A 17,809-nucleotide genomic window follows, 5' to 3' on the forward strand; every position below is an offset into this window, starting at 1 on the left:
TAGAGTTGTATTAGCACCTGCCCTCCAACTGAAATAGAATTCTGAATTGTGAACGCCACCTATTGTTATGTGGGATGCAGCAAATCTACACTGGAGATACCTGTGACCACACATGAGATTTTAGTTCATGGTTAGCGGCAGCACTTGGCTGACATCTTTTGCTTCTGAAACACTGTTGGTCCTCATTGCCATAGACTATGCCAGATAAATCTGGGAGAGAGAGAAAATAAAAGAAAAAAAATCCCAAATGTATTAATTTTAATAATACAGTCATCTAAATTATGTAGTAAGTAATATTGTCATGCAACATATGTAAGACAACACATAATTTCATTCTGGAAGGTCTTGCTGTACAGTACATTTTTTGTCAAACTTCTAACATTTCCCACCTTATGAGCTCTTGAAGAATCATGACCTACGTTGCTCACATCCTCGTTTGTGCAGTGCCATCAGCTTGACTGTAAGCAAAGCAAGATTGTTTTGTCACTCAAGCAACATACCCCCCCCCCCAAAATGTGCCATTTACAGTATGATAGACTTGGTCTTCCCGGTTCACAGTGTGCACTGGCCATGTTTGAACTTTGGGAAATCGATGGAGTACCTCAGCTCCCAAGCATGTGCAGTGTGTGACCATGGATTTCTGTTGCAGTATCACAATTTTGACCTAAAAATGACAAACACAAAATGTTGTAACATCATTTTTAAATATTAAAGTAAAATTTACAAATTACACAAAATCTTTTACTCACTACCTGGCCAACATTCTTTCCGACGAGGAGCCCAGTTTTGGGGGATATTTTGAATGTTATGGCTTTTTCTCAACATCCTTCAGAACCACGGAGCCAACATAATAGCAGAGTCTCTTCTTTTACCAACTGGAACATGAGCAATACATTAAGTAATATAAGACAACTGTACAATAACCATACTATGGCAGCATTTACAAAAAAAATGCATACCCCCTCCAATGTGCCAAGGGTAAAAGTAGTGAGTGAGGTCATTTTATTCTTACCTAAAAAACTTGTGGTTCTTGTTCTTGTTGTTCTTTTTTCCATTTGGAGCCACAGAATAAAAAAGTGATTAGTGCCCATTTAACCAACATACCAACACTAACGTTGCAGATTAATTACAACTGTATTTAGGTCAGAATGCAAAAAAGGTCAACATACATTTTTGGACTAGCGCATCACTAAAAATGTTAATGTAAAAGTGGAATATTGGCATTTGTATTTTAAATACAGAGAGTAAAAGTTTGTGTTGTGTTGCTCACCTTACGTGCTGTGGACAAACCTGGACCTGTGCCTGCTTACAGCCTCCTGTTTTTCAGGTTTTTCAAACTTGGCACAGAGTGGTTCAGGCACAGGTACTCTGTCAGAGTAGTCCTGATAAGGACGGGCATCCTCCACCACCCTTTCAAAAAGCAGCTCCATAAGCTTGTCAACGTAGTCTAGAAAAAAAAAAAAGATCAACGTTTATCCTCAACACTCATGTTAGTTTAAATAAATATGACTTACATGAAGTAGGGTTGGTTTTCATGGCTCTCACTGTGTAGTCTCCCTTCTTGTATTTTGGGTACACTATGGCATACCTCAGCTCCCCAACAGACGTCGCAGCATGTGCCCTATTTGCATTTTCATTATAGTGCAAAGCAGCGACCTGTAGCCTAAAATATCACATATGAACATTAATATCTGTATTTTTTTCTAAACATTTCAAAGAGATAAAATAACTTTGAAAGTGAACATTTGTTGAACCTTTAGGATTCATTACCTGGCCAGCATTCCTCTGAATGAGAAGCCCACACTTTTGGGAGAGAATCGGATGATCAGGCTATGGAATGCCTCGATGTGCGATGTGTGGTATTGTGGGCTTATTTTCGCTACATCTTTTACAAAACGTGGTGCCAACACAATACCACTTAGCCTCTCACATGCTGCTGTGCCTACAAAGAAAAGGACATATTGATATGCCAAGAGTAAACGATTAATATAAATGTGATATTGACTAAGGGAGGAGCAGTTGTAATTACACATACTTGGTTTTAGCCACACTCTTGCATGATCCCCAACCAAAGGCTCGTGAATACAGCGAGGGAACAGGGGGTTTTGGTGAATGTGGACATTCTGAACATGGTTGGCCACAGATGTCCACTTGGCCACAGCCTCGTCACCTGAGGAGGACGTTGTTGCCGACCAGTACAGATGATTAACGATGCTTTTTTTCCACATCGTTACATCCTCTGTTCCCCTTTTCTTCCCCAGCTCATCCATTTTTTTTCCAATTCCTGGGACGCCCCACCAAAGAAAATTAAATGTATTTTTTAAACGAGGTACACAAATAGAAACACACATAAAACTACACATTACAATTTACAATTACTGAAATACATACCCTTCCCCATGTGCCAAGGATCAAAGTAGTGATTGATATCCGGTCTTTGTTCCCGTAAAAACTTCTGGACGCCTGAGTGTCGGTCCGTAACAATCGCTTGCACCTCAACACCCCTCTCTTCAAGCATTGTCAGACTACGGACAAATCCCTCCTTCTCCATACGGACACTGTTCCCCACTTCATTACTCTGCCAAAGCAAAAAGATTTATTCCAATCTACATGTTAGCAGGTAACTAGTTGTGTTCAAATGACGTCACTACATTGTAAACAGTCTTCAGTGTAATTGTTGGGCAAATAATAGTTTTTATAGGTAACAAGTCACAAAGTATGTTGTGATGTCATTTTTTTTAATTAAAGGAATCTCCAAACTGAAAATCAACAAATATATTGACAGATTGATTTGTAAATTAGTATTAATAAACCTGCCATAAAGCACATCATTTTGAATAGTGCCACAACTTTTAGCCACAATATTGTTAATAATGTTGTGATGTCCTGTGAACGAAACATGTTATGCGACTTACCTGAACAAGCTGAATGTCAATTACCCGGTTAGCTTTAAGATTCATCATTGTATAGCTCCCGTATTTTGCAGAGTGTCCTACAATAACAAAATATACACTTAACCCAACTTTCATTCAAATCTGTCAAAAGCTTTTAGATAAAGAATTACCAGGTGAATCGGCTCGCATATCGCCACCCAGTGTCATAGCCCCACCAGCAACAGCCTCCATGACACGTTCATCCTGCTCAAGCTTCCACTGCCAATTGACTGTTGGGATGAGGAGCTTGGCTTGATGCTTATAAAAGCACTGCTCAGACAGTCCCTGAACATTGAAGGCCCTGAGGAACTATAAAACGTGAACACATGTCATCAACTGAAAAGATATGGAACTATGATAAAAAAATAAAAAATATTATTGCTCTACCTTTGAAACCTGACGAATAGATGAGCCAGTAAACAATACTGCTGCACAAAGCTGAAGGTTTCCAGCAGGAATGTTGTTCACCAGTGGCTGGCTGGACCACTGGTTAAAGTACTCGCAATGAGGACATTGCTGCTTCACCCGGAGCAGTGTGCCAACTGTCACTGTGTCGATAACACAATGTCGGGTGCAAACAGGACAGCTCCGGAATAGCCCCAACAGTTGGTCCTCATAAACGATGTACTTTTTTTGTTTATGTGGAGGGACTTGTATGGGGGTTCTGTATGGCAAAATAACAACAACAAAAATAAATGTAGACCTTCATATCTGAAAAATGTATATTATAACTTAGACAGAAAACTTGAAAACCTTAGGTGACATATTTTAAAGATAGGCTACATCCATAAGTTCATTTATATTTTACCCAGTACAGTTCAGGGAGCTCGCACTTCCATCCAGATGGTAGGTGGGGTCAGAGGCTGACACCTCGCACCTTGGTCTTTTGACCGGTGTAGAGGTTGCCATGGGAGCTTCAGGAAACTGAACCTCCAGCAAGGTCTCCGTATTGGAAGACATGCTCCTGCAATGAGGTTGTACCTGGATGGCTGTGTAAAAAAAAAAAAAAAAAGGTTAATAATGCACTACGCAAGAGTTACAACACAAAATAATCAGCAAAAGCTCCCGACAATAATCACCTTTGCTTCTCCTAGCAGGTTTCAAATTGGCCTGGACAGATTCATGCATGCTAAGGGGTGCATCAGTCTGACAGCCAATTTCTCGGGTGGGTTTTGGCTAAAAACACAGTAACATTTGATCATGCATATTGTGTAACTCTTATGAAAGACACGCAAACACATACATGCTGAATAAGGTGATAGTTCTTGGAGCTACCCAATAGCATACAAACCCAAAATTGATATCATGTTCAGTCTGGCTACAGTGGACGACTAAAAGCTTCCAAATAGGTTCTTAGATTTGAATAGCTGCAAGTCCAAATAGGACTTTGAACTTCAGATAAGTTTCAGTAAACTTGGCGACATTAGCATGATCAACAGACACCACGACTGAACCGCTGATATCTGTGAGCGCCCAAAAGCCGCACGGTCCACCCGGAGTGGTCAGCCCTCTCCTCACTGACCACGATGGCGCGTAAAACGAGCGCAGAGCGCGCAGAGCACGGTCAGTCTGGCCTCATAGTTATTTCTAGTCATACGCTAGCTTTATACATTAGCTTTTAGGTTAGCTTGATATTGTGAAATATGAAAGCTATAGTCATCGTAAAACTTGTACCCGGTCTCATGCACAGTTGCGCACTATGTCAGCGTAATGTTGTTGTTGTTGTGCAGACTGATGCATTAGCGCGCTGCCACTAGCTAAATTATGAATCTGAGCGGCAGAAAAGTTATCATGTCGTTACAGCGGTGTAACATGCGGATCATCAGTGGTGATGTAAAACGCCCCATTACACACTGCACCGTATGCAACAAACCACAATAACCAAAGAGGATTAGCTCAGCACGCTGCTCCAACAACAAGCCTTTTGCGCAGCAACAGGCTACCGAGTCCCAGTACACAGCACACGTCAGTGTACTGGGACTCGGTACAGTGATAAAATTAGCGGATGTAGGCTACTACACTGCTCTATGCAGTAACTATATTATAACAACACATACATAGAAACTTTAACTATCAAGTTCAACCCCAAAATCAAATCAAAGCTGTAAATACATATATACAGACAACATATCGATCCTTTTTTTGGACTTTTACCTCCAAATGGCCCGAGGAGTGTCCGGCATGGCGTGGCTGCAGTGTTTGGAGAGCCAGGGTGGGGAGAGCCAGGGTGGGGACTGCCTCACTCTTCAAGAACAGCTGCTTGGAGAAGCCCATTTCAAACGCCATTGCGTTGGAGTAGGAATCCCGCGAAAAATGTATATCACAAACTCCGGCACGGAAAGGGAGTTCACCTTCGCCCAAGCCAATTGCGCGCAACCACTGGCGCCTAATCTCTAAGTCTACAGGGACACCATGTAAACCTGTAGAACTACAGCAGCCCACTACAATACACCTCCTCCCCATACTTACAATTTAACTATACAAAACACTACACTACACTAATGCTCACTAAACAATACAACTAAAGCTAAATGCTAATGGCTATGCTAAACGGAAGCTATTCTAACACTGACAATAAAGCTAAAGACTAACTAATACTATAAAACAACTAGGCCTACTACTAGGGATAAACTATATTAAATTTAGATAAGCTAACTGACTAAGTATTATACTAATAACGCAAACCTGATAATCGCTGTGAAAAAACTCGCTCGCTCTGTTCCAACTCCAACTCGCTACAGAGCCTTTAGGGGAGGGGTCAGCTTTTATACCACAGCGGCAGACTTGATGACGAACGATGGTACGGTGACGAAGGATGGTACGTCATCAGCCAACCCCTAAATTCAAATGTAGTAAGTGCTGTTCTAACGTGAGTGGCGCTGGACAGGCAGTTTTGTACACAAAAATTGGATTTTGAACAAGTTTGCACTAAAATGTCAAAATAATTTTAAGAACATGTAGATAACTGTGTTAATGACCCATATAGATAGTTTATCAGCAAAAAAAAGTTGATTTGGTGTTTAGTTGTTCTTTAACAGAGGGCCCCGGACCCCATACTCCCGGAGCACCCCCCACAGGGCACCACGAGGGCCCCGGACCCCATACTCCCGGAGCACCCCCCACAGGGCACCACGAGGGACGCGGTCGAACGCTTTCTCCAGATCCACACAACACATGTGGACTGGTTGGGCGAACTCCCACGAACCCTCGAGCACTCGACGGAGGGTATAGAGCTGGTCCAGTGTGCCACGACCAGGACGAAAACCGCATTGTTCCTCCTGTATCCGAGGTTCAACTATCGGCCGGATCCTCCTCTCCAGCACCCTGGAGTAGACCTTACCGGGGAGGCTAAGGAGGGTGATTCCTCTGTAATTGGAACACACCCTCCGATCCCCCTTCTTAAAGAGAGGGACCACCACCCCGGTCTGCCAATCCAGGGGCACTGTCCCCGACCGCCACGCGATGTTGCAGAGACGTGTCAGCCAAGACAGTCCTACAACATCCAGAGACTTAAGGTACTCAGGGCGAATCTCATCCACCCCCGGAGCCACCGAGGAGCTTTCTCACCACCTCGGTGACTTCAGCCCCGGTGATGGGCGAGCCCACCTCCGAGTCCCCAGCCTCTGCTTCCCCATCGGAAGACGTGACGACGGGATTGAGGAGGTCCTCGAAGTACTCCTTCCACCGTCCGACGACATCCCCAGTCGAGGTCAGCAGCCCCCCACCCGCACTGTAAACAGTGTTGGTGAAGCACTGCTTCCCCCTCCTGAGGCGCCGGACGGTTTGCCAGAATCTCCTCGAGGCCGACCGATAGTCTTCCTCCATGGCCTCCCCGAACTCCTCCCAGACACGAGTTTTTGTCTCCGCGACCGCACGAGCCGCAGCACGCTTGGCCTGCCGGTACCTCTCAGCTGCTTCATGAGTCCCACAAGCCAACAAGGCCAGGTAGGACTCCTTCTTCAGCTTGACGGCATCCCTTACTTCCGGGCGCCACCACCGGGTTCGGGGATTGCCGCCGCGACAGGCACCTTACGGCCAAAACTACGAGCAGCCGCATCGACAATGGAGGAGGAGAACATGGTCCACTCGGACTCCATGTCCCCAGCCTCCCCCGGAATCTGGGTGAAGCTCTTCCGGAGGTGGGAGTTGAAGACCCCACTGACAGAGGGATCCGCCTGACGTTCCCAACGGACCCTCACAACACGCTTGGGCCTGCCAGGTCTGACCGGCTTCCTCCCCTGCCAGCGGATCCAGCTCACCACCAGGTGGTGATCGGTTGACAGCTCAGCCCCTCTCTTTACCCGAGTGTCCGAGACACGCGGCCGGAGGTCAGACGACACAACTACAAAGTCGATCATCGACCTCCTGCCTAGGGTGTCCTGGTGCCACGTGCACTTATGGACACCCTTGTGCTCGAACATGGTGTTTGTTATGGACAAACTGCGACTAGCACAGAAGTCCAATGACAGAACACCACTCGGCTTCAGATCGGGGAGGCCGTTCCTCCCAATCACTCCCTCCCAGGTCTCACTGTCGTTACCCATGTGGGCGTTGAAGTCCCCCAGCAGAACAATGGAGTCCCCAGTCGGAGCACTATCTAGTACCCCTCCCAGGGACTCCAAGAAGGCCGGGTACTCTGCACCGATGTTGGGCCCGTAGGCCGAAACAACGGTGAGAGACCTGTCCCCGACCCGAAGGCGTAGGGACGCGACCCTCTCGTCCACCGGGGTGAACTCCAACACGTGACGGCTGAGCTGGGGGGATATGAGCAAACCCACCCCAGCCCGCCGCCTCTCCCCGCGGGCAACTCCAGAAAAAGTGGAGAGTCCAGCCTCTCTCCAGGAGTCGGGATCCGGAACCCAAGCTGTGCGTGGAGGTGAGCCCGACTACATCTAGTCGGTATCTCTCAACCTCCCGCACAAGCTCAGGCTCCTCCCCCCCAGTGAATTGACGTTCCATGTCCCGAACGCCAGAAGCTGTGCATGTGGACCAGGTCGTCGAGGCACCTGCCTCTGACTGCCACCCAGTCCTCTCCGCACCCGACCCCTAGGGATCCCTCTGCGGGTGGTGGGTCCACAGGAGGGCGGGCCCACATCGTCCCTTCGGGCTGTGCCCGGCCGGGCCCCGTGGGCAGAGACCCGGCCACCAGACGCTCGCGTTCAGGCCCCAACCCCAGGTCTGGCTCCAGGGTGGGGCCCCGACTGCGCCATGCCGGGCGACGTCACGGTCCTTGATTGTTGTGCATCCATAAGAGTCTTCTGAGCTGCTCTTCGTCTGACTCGTCACCTCGGACCTGTTTGCCATGGGAGACCCTACCAGGGGCATAAAGCCCCAGACAACATAGCTCCTCGGATCATTCGGGCTCAAACAACCCCACCACGTTAAGGTGGTAGCTCAAATTAATTGTTTTTGTCACAAAAAAAAAAAACTTGAGCCCTGACACAGAGACAGTGAACTGACCTGAGAATCTTTAGGCGACAGTCTGACATTTGCAGAAATTCACACAGATGAGACACTCCTGAGTCAGACAGGGCTTTGTTATTACTCAGCTCCAGCTCAGTGAGATGTGAGGGGTTGGACTTCAGAGCTGAGGCCAGAGAGGAACAGCTGATCTCTGACAAACCACAGAGACTCAATCTGAATAAAGAATAAATGAAGTGATTAAAGTCCAGAGATAAAACATATAAAACAAACACAAAGACACATCTTGAATAATAAAAGTCATGAATACAAAACTGAATAGTTTCTAATATTTATATTTTTTCACAAACCATTTAAAGTCAAATTATTTGTAAAACTTTTTAAAATATTGTTTGAGCAATATACACATCTAAATGTAGATGAATTTCATTTATTTTGTTCCGTCTCTTTTAACACAATATTTACAAAACTTTAATTTCTATGATTTATTTTATTTTTTATTTTTTGTCATGAACAAAAGAAAAAAAAATCTAAAACTGTTTTGTTCATAGTTTGCGATAAACTTGAGCCCTGACACAGAGACAGTGAACTGACCTGAGAATCTGCAGGCGACAGTCCGTCATTTGCAGAAATTCACACAGATGAGACACTCCTGAGTCAGACAGTCTGTTATTACTCAGCTCCAGCTCAGTGAGATGTGAGGGGTTGGACTTCAGAGCTGAGGCCAGAGAGGAACAGCTGATCTCTGACAAACCACAGCTCCACAATCTGAATAAAATAATACATGAATAAATAAAGTTCTTAAAGTCCAGAGATAAAACAGATTAAACAAACACGAAGACACATCTTGAATGAAAGTCATGAATTTAAACTGAAGAGTTAATTTAAAAAAAACTTTTCCACAAATTGTTTAGTCTAAAGTCTAAAGTCTAACTATAATAAAATATAGTTTGAACAATATACAAATCTTAATGTATAAAAAGCATAAATAGATGAAAATATTACATTTATTTTGTGATCATTTTTAAAATGACATTTAACACATTGAGTGCCAACAATCCAGACCATTTTTCATGATATTTGTAGCACCACAGTGTAGTCTGTGTTATAGTTATGGACACAGGCTGTGGCTCGTTTGAAAGCTGAGACTCTCAGCTCTCAGGAGGTGGAAACACTTTAATTCTACGTGTCTCGGTTCCTGAGAAATCCTAAGCTAAACAGAGGCTAGTTTGATCAAATATTTTGGGCCATGGCGTTATTACAGACACAATAATAACAACAACAGCAACAGCAAAGTATTCAATGCTGAATAGGAGCACGAGGAAGACATTGTCTTATAAATTTCATGCCCCCTTTTCTTTTTTTCCCCAAAATCTGAGCTGGCTCTGAACAGACGGTTCACCCGTTTTTGATTTGTTTCATCCCATATTAAGGTACAATAATACTTTACATCTAAATCAATGACTGTTTCAAATTTGTCAAAACATTGGTTCTTATGTTTCGTTGCCTTTGTATTTTCCAAGTACATTTTTTTTATACATTTTATTGAATTGAGTGATAGTGTTACATGATTTTTGAACAGTGTCCAAAGAATTCCATAAACTGATCCCTTTTACAAGAAACCCCTTTTGTTTCTGTGAAGTGTGAAAATGGAACCCAGAAATCGCCCTTTCTTCTGTTGTTACTATCTGTGATTAACACAAATTTGTTTTGAATATGTATTGGCACCAACTTATTTTTCACTCTCCACATAATTTGTAGTATTTTAAATTTGACCAATTCATTAAACTGCAATTTGAAGGTCTGCAGTTTTATAAACAGTTTGTTTGTGTCTCGTGGACCTTTAAGAGTCACAGTTCTTATAGTTTTCTTCTGGAGTAAGAACAGCCTTTCTGTATAACTGGTGCCTGCATTTCCCCACACTTCAGTACAGTATATGTTATATAAGGAACTATTAAGGCTGAGTATAAAAGCTATAATGAAGCCTCATCCAACGTGTGTTTAACCTTATATAGGATACCAATATTTTTACTAACTTTCCCTTTGATGTGGTCGATATGAGGCTTCCAGCTAAGTTTGCTGTCTAGGATAACCCCCAAAAATTTGATTTCTGAGACACATTCAATATTTACATCTTCAATAACTAGTTTTGTACATGCATTTTTCTTATTTCTAACACCATATAATTTGTCTTATCCCAGTTTAAGAACAGTTTATTATAATCAAACCATGTCTTTAATACTGTCATTTCCCTTTTGATATTGGCCATTAATTCATTTAAATCTGTTCCAGACTTAAACACAGTTGTGTCGTCAGCAAACAACAAACAAATAATGTCCTTGGAAGCCTCAAAGATATCATTAATAAATAATATAAAAAGTTTAGGGCCAATTACTGAACCCTGGGGGATTCCACATACAACAGTTCTACAGTCTGAGTTATAGTGTTTAAATTGAACATATTGGTTTCTGTTACTTAAGTAGCTTTCAAGCCATTTGTATATCTGACCCCTTAGTCCGTAGTGTTGTAGTTTTTTCAACAATAGGTTATGGTTGACAGTGTCAAACGCTTTCTGTAAGTCCAGAAATATGCTGACCAGATACTGCTTCTTGTCTATTGCAGCAAGAATTTCTTCAGTCAAGTGAATTAGTGCAACAGAGGTTGATCTATTGGATGAGAATCCATATTGGTAATCAAAAAGTAAATCTTTTTTTCCCAAAAATAAATCTAATTTATGCGTAAACCATTGTTCAGCAATTTTAGAAAACTGTGAGAAAATTGAAACAGGTTGATAATTATTAAACTCATGTTTATCTCCTTTTCTAAAAATAGGCATTATTTTTGCAGTCTTTATTTTTTGAGGGAAAACCCCTGAACTAAAAGAAAGATTGAAAATATAAGTTGAAGGATACAATCTATCGTTTTGTTTTTAAATGATCATGTCTATTCCATCACCATCACAAGAAGTCTTCGTTTTGCACTTTCTCACAATATCTAAGATTTCTGTTTCAGTGATGTCATTGATGAACATTGACTGTAGGATTCTACTGCCTCCTGTTGCACTATTACACCTGCCGCATGATTGGATTTTTCAAGTCTTTTTGCAATATTGGGTCCGACATTGACAAAGTAGGAATTAAACTCATTTGCGATATCTGTTCCATTATTAATAACCTTTCCTTTGTGTTCAAAATACTCAGGTAGATTTTTGCTCTGAGAATTTGGTTTCATAACCTTGTTTAGGATTTTCCAAGTTTCTTTAATACTAGCTGAGACCCGACCTTCGGGTCTCAGCGTGGCCTCTTCCTGAAAAAGGTTGAATAAACTCCTCGTCCTCGTAGCCAAACACGCTTCTTTTTCTCCGTCCGTGACATTATCGTTAGGTAAGAATAAAGAACAGGTGTGTCCAGTTATAATGAGCTCCATCTTCAGCTGCAGCGCAAACATGACTGATCTGTTCAGACGCTCAGGGATGTGTTTGTTTTGGCCACAGCTGACCTGGAAGAACCTCGGGCACATCCTTTCTTTTTTTTTTTTTTATTTATTTCTTTTTTTTTTCTCTCTCTCTTACGACAAAAATAATGAAAACGCTGTTTTACAAATTAAAATCAGGCCTTAAGCATAGAATTAAGACATTACATTACAGACGTCGAGCACTTCCGTTCCGCTGTGACGACACAACTGAACGCTCAGTCGTTCACCAGGAGAGGGCGGAGCCTCAGAGAGCAGGAGGGCGGAGCCTCAGAGAGCAGGATTCAGGAGGATTACTGAGAGCTGCGTGAATGAAGCCACAAACCACTCTGGGGGTGTTTTTGATAAGGAAATAGCATAACAACATGGCTAAAAGCTCCATAAAGTCGATTTTGCATGATATAGGACCTTTAAGTCAACATTAATATCACCACATAACCACATGGTCTTGTTAAACATTGTACAATCCACAAGTTCAGTGAGTTTATCTTTAAATACTTCTACGTTTGAGCCCTGCGCTCTGTAAACACAGGCTATAGTAATTTGTTGCTTTGTTTCCAACTCAATCTCCACTGCCACACATTCTATAAGACCTTCAATAGCCACAGACATCCTTTCAACAATCTTACATGAGTATGTTTCTTTGACACACAATGCCACACCTCCTCCGCGTTTTCCCGGTCTGTCAACATGATACTGATTATATCCATCTGTAGTGTCATGCTCTTCAACGTGAACATGAGCAGCTACTAGCTACCAAAAGAAATCTTCGACGCGTTGTTGTTTGTTGGCATATGTCGATACATAAGAAAATAATCTTCCAGCCATAGATCCGTGTGAAAGTATATCCGAAGCTTTATTAATACAATCCATTTAACCAATAAAATCCAGTGAATCCAACGTTAAAAGTTCATTAAAAATGCACACAAACCTTCCCGCACAACGGTCTAAAGACGTATGCTTCCTTCCGGTAGCGTGCCGAAAGGAAGTACCAAGGCCTATTTAACCCGCCTACAGGTGATGACGCCCACACCACCCCCTGGTGGTAGAAAGCACCAAGCAAAACAAAAAAGGTACATACATTGAGACCCGATCTGGCTCTAACACTCCGGCCCCTAATTGTATAAGGGCGGAACGTACTTAACAATTAACCCTCAATGGAGCCAGATATCTTGCTTTATACATCATATTTCAGGCCGAGCCTCTTGTAAGAGACAAAGTTTAGTCACTGGTCTTTCTATTATGCTTGTTTTAGTTTTCACTTTCACTGAGCGCACAAGTCCTTTCTTATCTGAGAATGTTTCCAGCACTCTACCAATTGGCCATGCTCCACGAGGAGCTCCAGGATCGGCTATGAGTACGATGTCTCCAATCAACAAGTTCCTCCTTTTTTGATTCCACTTGTGTCGCTCTTGGAGCAGAGGCAGATATTCCTTTATCCAGCGTTTCCAAAATAAGTCTGCAATATATTGCACCTGTTTCCATCGTCGTTTAACGTACAGATCTTGTTCATCAAACACTCCAGGAGAAAAAATTGGCTTTCCCTTCATCAATAATATATGATTTGGTGTCAAAGGCTCAAGGTCCTTTGGATCCTCTGAGAGTTTTGTTATAGGTCGGCTATTCAAAGTCGCCTCCGCCTCACAAAGCACTGTATGTAGTGCATCATCGTCCAAAGTCTGTAGTTTTAAAACTGACCCAAGGACCTTTCTGATCATACGAATGATGCGCTCCCATACGCCACCATGATGCGAGGCTGCAGGGGTATTGAAGCTCCAATGTATTCCCCTCTTTTGTAAAGTCTGTTGCAGTCGGTTGCTGTCCAGTGCTGAAATCGCTTCCTTCAGCTCTCTGGCGGCTCCAACAAAATTAGTCCCATTATCAGAGAAAATGCGGGACACTTGGCCTCGTCTACTGATAAACCTGCAAACTGCGTTGATGCAGGCATCCGTGTCCAGAGATGGTGAAACCTCCAAATGAACAGCCCTGCTTGCGAGGCAAGTAAAAATAACACCATAGCGCTTGCAACTGGTTCGACCTCTTTTAACTTCAATAGGGCCGAAATAGTCCACGCCAACATTTGTGAAGGGAGGCTGATCAGGTAAAACTCTCTCCAGAGGTAAATCTGACATTTTTTGATCACAAAGTCTTCCGTTGAAACGCCTACACAAACAGCATTTGGAAATCATCTTTCTTACTGCCGAGTTTGCATTTGTAATCCAGAATCTTTTTCTCAACATAGATAGCGTGTGATTTCTGCTGCCGTGGGCCAAATTTGTGTGAATATGCTGCAGTATGAGTGCTGAAATGGGCATATCTTTGGACAATATGAAGGGATGCTTTGACTCCTCCGGCATATTTGCCTTACTTAACCGTCCACCAACTCTCAACAGTCCTTCATCCAAAAGAGGGTCTAGTTTGTAGATTTCACTACTCTTCGGAACAGGCCTTCCAGTGGAGAGTGCTGTTATTTCTTCTTGAAACCGTTGATTCTGGCAATACCTTACGATGGCAACTTCAGCATGAGCCAATTCGTGCAGCGCCAAATGAGATACCATGTCCTTGTTGGTCGATTTCTCCGAACTGCTGGACTTTCCTGTATCTTGTGGTCCCATGAAGGTGGACTTGGTCTCTGCCCGGCAATTTTGCTTTTTTAAGAAGTGACTCGCAAAACCCAGGCCACGGATACTTTAAGCTTGTGCCAATTGGAGAAATGGGTGATTAGTTTGTCTGTAGGAGAAACGAGCTCTTTCGTAACTGCGTTCACAGCAACTTCTCTCCTGACTTCCGGGTCGTCCAGACTAAGAACGCTGTCCCAAACATTTGCTGGCCATTCTTCCTTGTTCTTGGAGAGAAATTTTGGCCCTTCAATCCATTTTCCACCATGCAGTAGGCCATCAACCTTCAAACCCCTGGATGCCAGATCAGCCGGATTCTCCTTTGTGTTTACGTAGTGCCACTGGGATATCTCTGTGGTTTCTCTGATAGCTGAAATACGATTGGCCACAAAGGTATGAAAACGTTTGTCCTCATTGCGTATATACTTCAAGACAGACGTGCTATCTGTCCAAAACATTGATGGGCTTAGCTGTAGTTGTAACTCAGATTTCAGCATCTGGTCCACTCTGGTAGCAAGCACGGCGGCAGTTAGCTCCAATCGTGGAATTGTGACACTTTTTAGGGGGGTGACCCGTGCCTTTCCGAGAAGGAAGGAGACATGAACGAGACCCTTGCGATTTTCCATTCTGATGTAACTGGCAACACCGTAGCCGTCTCTACTTGCATCTGAGAAATGATGTATTTGTACAAATGTGGGTTGGTCGAAATCTTTAGGTTTGATGCATCTTAAAACCTTGAAGGAGGACAGCTTCTCCAAATCGGCCAGCCATTTTGTCCAAAGGCCTTTAATGTCCTCTGGGACCTCATCATCCCAACCACATCTTCTCCGAGAGAACTCTTGCAGCAACATCTTAGCAGGTAAAGTTACGGGTGCCAGGATTCCTATGGGGTCATATATGGAGCTGATGACTGACAATACTCCTCTCCTTGTACATGGACGCTGCTTCAATGCAAGTCGAAACTTAAAAGAGTCCGTCTCCACACACCACTCAAGCCCTAGTGCTCTCTCCATAGGGAGTTGATCTCGATCTAAATCCAGCGTTTCCCATTCTTTGGCTCTGTGCTCCCTCGTCACGGAATGCAATACCTTCCTGCTGTTACTGACCCATTTTGTCAAAGTGAATCCTCCTTTCTTGCAAATATCTGTCAGAGCCTTGACCATGTCCACTGCCTCCTGTTCAGAAGAAACACTCTTCAGACAATCGTCCACGTAAAAATAGTACTTGATGGTGTCAATCACCGGTGTGGCAAACTGAGAAGCTCCGTCTTCAGCCATTTTCAAAAGAGCAAAACTAGCACAACTGGGTGACGACACTGCTCCAAACAGATGTACGTTCATCCTGTACTCCTCAAAATCAAGACTGAAGTCCCCCTTTGGCCACCATAGAAAACGGAGATAGTCCCTGTCCTCGTCAGCCACTCTTACTTGATAAAACATTGCTTCGATATCTCCCATGAAGGCAATGGGTTCCTGGCGAAATCTAATAAGGACTCCCAGCAAAGAACTTGTAAGATTGGGGCCTTGCAGCAAATTATGATTCAATGACGTTCCTTTATATTCTGCTCCGCCATCAAACACTACACGTAGCTTGTCCTTTTTTGAATGGCGTACTCCATGATGTGGCACGTACCATACTGTTCCATTTTCTTTGTGTAGTTGACTCTGAGGTACTTTCTCGGCATAGCCTTTTTCGATTACACCCGTAAAGAACTTGACATATTCTTCATGAAACTGTTTATCCTTCTGAAATTGTCGCTTAAGTCCATGGAGTCTTTGCTTGACAACGCTGATGTTGTTTGGGAGAGAAGGCTGTCCACACTTCCATGGCAATTTCATGCTGTAGTGGCCATCTCGGAACGTGACGGAATCTTCCATGATGTCTAAAAACGTTAGATCTTCCCTTGACATTGCCTTCTGATCCACAATTTGTTCACTGAAATCATAATTGAACTGAAGGTTAATCATTTCTTCAAGTTTGTTAACTGAGATGTTGTTCACTGTGGCCACAGGAAGTCCCGTCTTGCAAAGGACGTTCTTATTTTCCTTGAGAGGTCCATTCACAACCCATCCTAAAACAGTCCTTATTGCGTACGGGCCATTTCCATGGCTATTTATGACCTCCCAGGGTTCAAGCAACTGGGGTGCATTTGTTCCAATTAACAAATCAATATTGGCATTTAGATGAGGAATTTGTAGTCGAGAAAGATGTGGCCATTGTTTTAGCTCCCTTTGGGTGATAATGTTCTCTCTGTTAGCAGGCATTTTGCTTTGCATAAGGACCTCGGGGAGTTCATAGAAGCGGTTTGCATTCAGTCCTGACACTTCTAGATCATGAAGGGCATAAGTAGAAACAACCTTCTGATGCCCCATGGTAGTCAGTAGGAAGCTTGTTTTCCTTCCAGTAACATTCAGTTGTTGCATAAGACGCTCTGAGCAAAAGGTAGCGGTACTGCCAGGGTCTAGGAAGGCGTATGTCTGTATGACCTTGTCTCCTTTGATGGATTTTACTTGTACAGGTAGGACCGACAGACAACAGTCGCTCTTTCCGGCCCCTGTGTGGCCACATGTTTCAGTAGAAGAAGGGGCAATAGAGTTATCTTCGCGAGGCTGATTGTCAGTGCTGGGCCTCCTCCTTCGACTTACATGAAGCACAGTGGGATGTTTTCTCTCACAAACTTGACATCTCATTCGCTCTTTGAAGTCTTTATTCATATGCCCACTGCTCAGGCAACCAAAGCAAAGTCCTTTGTTTTTTAAAAGGTTAATCTTCTCTTCATGTGTCATCATCTTAAAACTTGAGCAGTGTTCCAGCCTGTGATCGTTATTGCAACATACACACTGTTCTACAGATAGACCATGCCGTGAGTAATTTGGTTCATTGGGTAAGGTCATGGTTGTGGCATTGGTGGCAAAACTGTTGCTTCTACTATATGACGGCTTAGAAATCCCCTTCACATGCCCCCTTACAATAGTTGTTGGTGAGGGATCATGTATGTCTCCGAATATGGGGTCTGACAGTATTTTAACTTGTCGTTCTACAAATACGACCAAATCCTTGAATCTAGCCCGAAAATGTTGTTTTTCCAAAATGTCGTGAGCCTTTGTTCTCCATTGTTCTCTCATTTTAAATGGTAGTTTGGCAATGATACTTTTCATATTAGTAGGAATGTCCAACTCTTGCATATACTGTAGTTCTTCCATTACATTACAGCAACTTCTTAGGAACAATGAAAATGCCTGTAATGACTTAACATCTTCAGCACGAACATTTGGCCAAGCTTTTGCCCTTTCAACATACGATGCTGCAATTTTGTACTCATTGCCGAAATTGTCACGCAGGAGCTCCTTTGCAAGACTGTATCCT

The 17,809-nt window shown here is 43.4% G+C and overlaps 1 protein-coding gene and 1 long non-coding RNA gene across 2 annotated transcripts in view; both read right to left on the reverse strand.

Annotated features, from left to right (window-relative positions):
* Positions 1-17,809, reverse strand: part of LOC306981091 (NACHT, LRR and PYD domains-containing protein 3-like) — a gene marked incomplete at both ends in the record, with an annotated part of 491,281 nt that overhangs the window by 379,601 nt on the left and 93,871 nt on the right. The window lies entirely within an intron of this gene.
* LOC306980394 lies at positions 1,265-1,943 on the reverse strand. Its single transcript, XR_013794018.1, has 3 exons — positions 1,771-1,943; positions 1,515-1,663; positions 1,265-1,447 (listed from the first exon to the last, which is right to left on the reverse strand). It is a non-coding gene; the product is annotated as an uncharacterized lncRNA (long non-coding RNA).

This window comes from Gobius niger, assembly GCF_951799975.1.
Source record: "Gobius niger genome assembly, chromosome: 21".
NCBI classification, from domain to species: domain Eukaryota; kingdom Metazoa; phylum Chordata; class Actinopteri; order Gobiiformes; family Gobiidae; genus Gobius; species Gobius niger.